The sequence below is a fragment of the Tamandua tetradactyla genome, chromosome 9, assembly GCF_023851605.1.
Source record: "Tamandua tetradactyla isolate mTamTet1 chromosome 9, mTamTet1.pri, whole genome shotgun sequence".
NCBI lineage: Eukaryota > Metazoa > Chordata > Mammalia > Pilosa > Myrmecophagidae > Tamandua > Tamandua tetradactyla.
In genome coordinates this window covers 85,332,416-85,339,398 of record NC_135335.1, presented here as the reverse complement: position 1 = coordinate 85,339,398, position 6,983 = coordinate 85,332,416, and the positions used below count along the sequence as shown (strand labels likewise).

Below are 6,983 nucleotides of genomic sequence, written 5' to 3'. Positions count from 1 at the left end.
AGTGTACAATTCTTGCAGTTTTTTTGTTAGATTTATCCTAGCTTTTTCCTTTTTTTAGGTTATTTTAAAAGGAATTGTTTCCTTAAATCCATTTTCATAATTGAACGTGTATAAATTATATACATATACATATATTTTGGCATGGGCAGGCTCTGGGAATTGAACCCATGATCTTTGGCATGGCAGGAGAGAATTCTGTCACTGAGCCACCATTGCACTTAATTCTTCTTCAAATGTTTGGCAGAATTTATCAGTGAAACCATCTGGTTATGGGCTTTTCATTGTGGGAAGTTTTAAAATTAATATTTGAATCTCTTATTATAGGACTATTTGGATTTTTTATTATTTTCTGAGTCGATTTTGGTAGTCAGTGTCTTCCTAGGAATTTTTTCATTTATCTAGGGTTATTTAATTTGTGGCATGCAATTATTCATAGATTTCCCTTATAATCTTTTTTTATTTCTGTAAGGTCAGTAGTAATGTATCTTCTTTCATTCCTGATTTTAATAAGGTGAGTTTCTCTTTTTTTCTTGGTCAGCCTAACCAAAGGCTTGTGTCGATTTTGTTGATCTTTTCATTAGTATCTATGTCTAATTTACTGAAGATATATATATTTTAAAAAATCATAGAGAGAAGAGAAGAGAAGAAGGGAGGGCAATACCTTGGTTAGAAGATCCCTTAAAATCCCATTCTGATATCTGATTAGAGAAATCATTACTAACAAAGGAGGCAAAATTTAGTATTTTATTATGAGTAGCTAGAGTCATGGCACAAATACAGGAAGGAATGAATCACAGTTCAGACAATGTGATTTGAGAAATTATACGTTTCTCATGGGGTTTTAGTGAGATTGCTAGAAATGTCTTATTTCTCATTAAATGATAAGCTCATAGTGGGCACAAGGGACATAGATCAGTGTTCTTTGAATTTGCTCTTATTTCATGGTAGCTAAAGCATGGGTGAAAACATATTTGATTAATAGGATATGGAGGCGTTCTTCTTGGGTCTGAGGGGCTGGACAAAATCAGTATGTGATTGAATGAACGATGGCTCTTCAAGGGCATGGCTAGAGGCAAAGAGTGGTCATGTGAGACTAAAAATCAGATTTTAGTATGGTATTCAGTTGGCTTGCTTTGTTTTATATAAAAAAGGAAGGACTGAAGTGTGTATGCATGTGTAGGGCGGGATATGAACATGGATGCAGAGAGCTTGAGTGGCCAGTAAAAAGAAGGGGTGAGACTTTGAGGAATAGAGAGTCAACACAGATGTGGCATCTGCCATATGGCACAGAATTTGGGAGAAATAATGATTTTAAGAGAGAAAGGAGTGTTAGACTATGTTATTGTGTGTGGTTTGAGATATTAGTTCTATTCCAAATTCCCAAGAAACTTCAGTAAAATATATAGAGTATTAGTTTTCAGTTCCAAAAGAGAGTGAGCATGTGTGTGTGTGTGTGTGTGTGTATGTGTGTGTGTGGGGGTGCACGTGTGTGTGTGTGCACGTGTGTGTGTGTGGTTAAGTGACTAGTTCTAGACTGGCTGTACAGCACAAAGATTATGAAAGTTATTGCTGATTTTTGTAGAGTTTTAGGCCTCTGAAGGAGCCTTAGAGAAAACTGGGAGGGATGGCAAGGGCACAAAGTCCTGCTTTCTCTGCAATTAAAGCAGGTTTTTGTTAATCTTTTAGCATACTGAAACTCCTTTTAAAATTTCACTTTAAAAAGTTCACTCTTAAGAGCTTTTGTCTGAAAAGCATGAACTAGATGATTTCTAAGGTCATTCCTGCAGGACTGTGGAGTAAATGCATAGATGGAATAAACCTGTCAAAAGATATATCTGTCTTTTTGCATTTTCTAAGAGTATTTTGTTATTAGTAAGGAGGAAACAGATGGGGGCAGTGCAAACTCAAGAAGTGACAATGCAGAGTCTTAAAGAGGTAAAGTTTACTTCTGAAATGTATTAAACCTAACCCTCAATTCCTTGGACTTTCTATTCCTTGTCCAACAGAAGCTTGGTACTCCCTTTCTCTTCCTGTTTGCCCTCCTGTGCATTTTCTCTTGTTCTACTAAGTGAAGCTCCAGGAAGGTAAAGCTCAGTGGTCTTATCTTCTTTTGGTTGTGGTATTTAATGTAGTCTGTTTGGCTGTGTGCTAAGTGAGAGAACAAACAATAACAACAGTGCATAGTTGAAGCTCTTTTATCTGATCTTGACATAACTGACTCTTTAAATTGACCAATGGTCTCCTTGTTTCCTCTGTAAACACACTGATATTCAAGGCAGGCTGACAACCCAGACAAATGCCTATACTTCTGCTCTGAATAATGGAGTTATTTATTTACCAAAGACAAATTGTGTTCGTTTGTAAATTATTTTTATACTGGATGTACTGGTTATTTTAGCTATCTCAGTTAAATATTAGATGACCTGATAAACTATCAATACAAAATAAAAAAATTTATTTCTATGGAAAGATAAAGTTGGTTTATTCATTGCACTGAAATGTTGCAGTCAAGTAATATGTGAGGCAATTGTTGAAGATTGTTAAAAAACTAATAAACATCTAAGTGCTTTCTTTATGCAATTTCACAAGTATCCTTGATTTATTACTCCATTTAAAAGAAATAGAAAGTGGAAATTGTTGGAAGAAGCCTTGCAACTGCACACAGAAAACATCACTCCAATAAGAGGTCATATGTTCAAAGAAAAGTCCTTTGTCTTATAATCAAAATACTGATGAATGAACGGACATTAATATGTCTAATGTTAAAATTTTTAGCTTGTAATTTTAAATAATCTACTCTTTATTCTATTATTTTCAGTTAATTGACTAACTCTCATTCTTGATCAGATAGGAAACCTTCTGCAGTAATACTTTCGTCAACTCTTGCTTTGTGCAGACATTTGTTGTTTATTCATGTCTTACCACAACTCTTTAAAATGGTGGCATTATCTCCAGTTTACAGTCAAGTATCTAAAGCTTTGAAGGATTAAATAACCTACTCAAAGGCACACAGCTAGAAAGTGCATGGTAAGAAATAAAACAAGAAATTCAAGGAAAAAACAACTCTCTTCGGGCAAAATTTCTTAAAAGTTCATATTCATTCATTTAAAAAAATCAAGTGAGCAACGTTTAGGAACTAGATCTCAAGGATATGCAAAGAATTTTAAAATATATCTGATGTCATCCTGGGTGGATAAGACAATTAAACAGATAACCAAAATGCAAGATGGAAAAAACTAAGTGCCATTAGAGAGTTACAGACCACATCAGAGAGAAGGTATAGGGTTGTGGAGAGAAACTTGCTGAGCAAATCACTCCTCTGAGTCTCAGTTTTCAAATTTTTAAAATGCATGTAATAGTGTCTTTTGCAAAGGGCAGTACGGACCTTAAAGCACTTAGCAGAAACCTGGTATATAATAGCTATTTAGCAAAGGCTGTTATTGCCGCATCTTTTTTCCCCCTTGTTGTTGCTCTCCGCATTGAAGGATAATTTGCTACATATCTACCTTTGGTTTATTCCTTGCAAACTTGGGTTCTTCTGATTCAACCCCCAAAGTCAGTTACTTCAGTGGAGAAATAAAAGCAGTCAAATTAATCATTGGAGGTCATGCAGTCATCCACTGAAACATTCCTCTTTCAGTCCTTGCTCTGGTACTATATACATCTATATGCAGCCCTTGAACATTGTCCCCCAAGTTACCTGATCCTAGGTGGTTGCAGGCGATGGGCAGCCAAGGAAGAAGGAGCAAAGCTGTCCACTTGTAACTACTCATTGATGGAAAGAGAGTATGAGACAGTCTTCACTGGCGTTTGTATTTATTTTATTGCTCTATGGTAAACAAATGCTCCTTATGTTTTTCCTTCCAATTTTACTTTACATGAGTTTTCATTTGCCTCTGACATGGCAAAGAATGGATGTTTTTCTCTGCTGAATTTCCCGTACACAGATGTGATTTTCCCCCTCTGTTCCCATCAAGTTTTGTTCACTTTGCTCAGAACTTTTTTCACCTTTTTGATCATCAACATGATAATGCTTTTCACATTCACAAATGAATTGACTTATGGGATTCAAAAGCATACTTTCAAGTCATAGTTATTTGGAAATGTAAAATCTCGACACTTGGAAAATTAAATTAAGACAATTCAGTTGATATAATAAAAAAAGGTGCTGGAAGTGCTAACCACTGGCTTCAGATAAAGACTTCATCAACTTGAATAGTCTCATTTCTTCAAAAGTTTAGTCATAAAGCATCACTTTCAGTCTTTCTTCGATTAACACTGAGAACAGAAACCAGTGCCACTAACCTTTTCCCTCAACTTTCTAGGTAGATTTTTTTGCAATTACAAGAAATGTTTGTTTATGAAGCAATTGAAGGAATGACTATTATGTGAACTTAAGAAATGATTACATTTGCCAGCAAACAATCAGGAATTGCTTTGCCCAGAATTGAGGGACAGTCATGAAAACTGATATCAAAAGAAAAATATGCAAGGGCTGAATGATGAATGGAAAGAACCCCAGGCAAGAGAGAGAAATGCAGCTCATGGTGGGAAAGTTATCAGTTATCAGTGAGAAAGCAATCTCCGGAAGAACTCATAATAGGCCTGAAATTGATGCCAGCTCCTAGAAGAGCCAAGTGAGTAAAAGCATATGCGTGTGGCTCACTATCCTTCATCACTGTTTTCTTCATCTTGCTATCATTGCCATCATCATCATCACCCTCCTCCTCATCAGTACCATTGTTGCCACATGTTGAGCATACTGTGTTACTAGTTTACGACCTGCCGGAATGCAATATACCAGAAACGGAATGGCTTTTAAAAAGGGGAATGTATTAAGTTGCTAGTTTACAGTTCTTAGGCTGAGAAAATGTCCCAATTAAAGCAAGTCTATAGAAATGTCCAATCTAAAGCATCCGGGGAAAGACACCTTGGTTCAAGAAGCCGATGACTTTCAACATTTCAACATTTCTCTCTTAGCTGGAAGGGCACATGGTGCACCTGGCGATGTGCTGGCTTTCTCGTGGCTCTACAGAAAGGGACTCTCTCCAAAATGTTTCTTCTTCTAAAGGGTTAATGGGTGGAGTCACACCCCCATCAAAGCTATCTGATCAAAATTACCACCCACGATTGGGTGGGTCACATCTCCATGGGAACAATCAAAATGCTCCCAACCAGCAATATTGAATGAGGATTAAAGGACATGGCTTTTCTGGGGTCCACCACAGATTCAAACTGGCACATACTGCATCCCTCATATTTTCTCATTTAATTATTACAGCAACTCTATTTCACAGGAAAGGAAACCACTGCTTTGAGAGGTTAACAACCTCCCCAAGACCACATGGCTGTTTTAACCAGGGCTGTATGATTCCAATCCCATGCTCTCTCTTTTTTTTAATGCATTTTTTTTTTAATGTAATTTTACTTTTTCTTTGGGAGTGGGGTGGGGTGCATGGTCCAGGAATCGAACCTGGGTATCCCACATAGAAAGTGAACATTCTACCACTGAACCACCCATGCATAAATAAAATGCAATTTTATTGAGATATATAATCACATAATCATCCAAATTTTACAGTGGTTCACAGTATCATCATATACCTGTGCATTCATCATCATAACTGACTTTTGAAAATTTTCATTCTCCAAAAAAAATAAAAATATGAATAAAATTAAAATAAAAGTGAAAAAGAACACCCATAACATCCCATACCCCCTTCCCCCTTCATTTTTTATTTATTAATTTTGTCTTTTTTCCCCTTACTTTTCAGCCCTTACACTGGATAAAAGGAATGCCTGTTATAAGGTTTTCGCAATCACACAATCACACCACAAAAACTACATAGTTATTCAATCATCTTCAAGAATAAAGGCTCTTGGATTACAGTTCAACAGTTTTAGGTATTTCCTTCTAGCTACTTCAATTCACAAAAAACTGAAAAGGAATATCTATGCACTGCACAAGAATAACCTCCAGAATGACTTTCCAACTCTATTTGAAATCTCTCAGCCACTGAAACTTTATTTTATTTCTCTTCCCCCCTTTTGGTCAAGTCGTCTTTCTCAATCCTGTTATGCCTGGGCCAGGCTCATCCCGAGACTCATGTCCCACACTGCCAGGGAGATTTACACCTGGGAGCCACGTTCTATGTAGGGGGGAGGAAAGTGAGCTCACCTGCAGAGTTGGTTTAGGCTGGCCCATCAAAATCAGCAGTCCCCAGTGATGGGTAAGTTTAAAATGTCCACCTTTTCCCCCAGTTCCTCAAGGGGACTTTGCAAATACTTTTTCATCTTCTGTTCCTTTCCCCTTTTTCGTTGCAGATGACACACAGTTGGCTCTGTTCTGGCTAGTTCCAATTATTCCCTTCTTTGTTATTTTGCGGTAGGTTGCTATGTCAATGATGCAGTATTCTAACTTTGCAAGCAACATATTGATGTTTCCTGATGATTGCTGAATAGCCACAACATAAAAAGGTATTCAGGTTGGGAACTTTAGAGAGAACAGGTTTGGCTGGTTACATAGTTTAGATAACAGTTCTAGCTCAACGTACTGACTTTTATTTTTGTAATAAACCAGAAGTCAGTTTTGTTCTTAGCCTCTTTGTAGGAGTGGTGAGCTATGAGATTGAGTTTTCAAGTGTGTAGGCTTTAGTCTTGTTTTCCAGGCAATAAAAACACAGTAAAATCTTGAATCAATTGTGAATTGAAATGAAAAGGAGCCCCTTTTCTCCCATGTCTGCTTTGTTTCCGAAGTCCAGTTAACTTAAGCCCTTTCTTTCTATGCCCCTGTTACTTTTGAATTGTTAGCCAACATAAAGCCTAAGTCAGCACTTTGGCCTAGAAGAGTGTTTGATATCAATTTTTGCTTACGGGCACAAATCTTCTTGAACAAATTGTGGGAGCAAAGAGCTTTGTTTAATGTGACACTCTACGTGTGGTTTATAGGTGTTAAAATATTTTCCCCAAGAAGGGAACACCCA

At 36.9% G+C, this 6,983-nt stretch overlaps 1 non-coding gene across 1 annotated transcript; it reads right to left on the bottom strand.

Annotated features, from left to right (window-relative positions):
• Positions 1-5,452: 5,452 nt before the first annotated feature.
• Positions 5,453-5,523, bottom strand: TRNAR-UCU (transfer RNA arginine (anticodon UCU)). The gene has a single exon. It is a non-coding gene; the product is annotated as a tRNA-Arg (tRNA).
• Between the last annotated feature and the right edge of the window lie 1,460 nt (positions 5,524-6,983).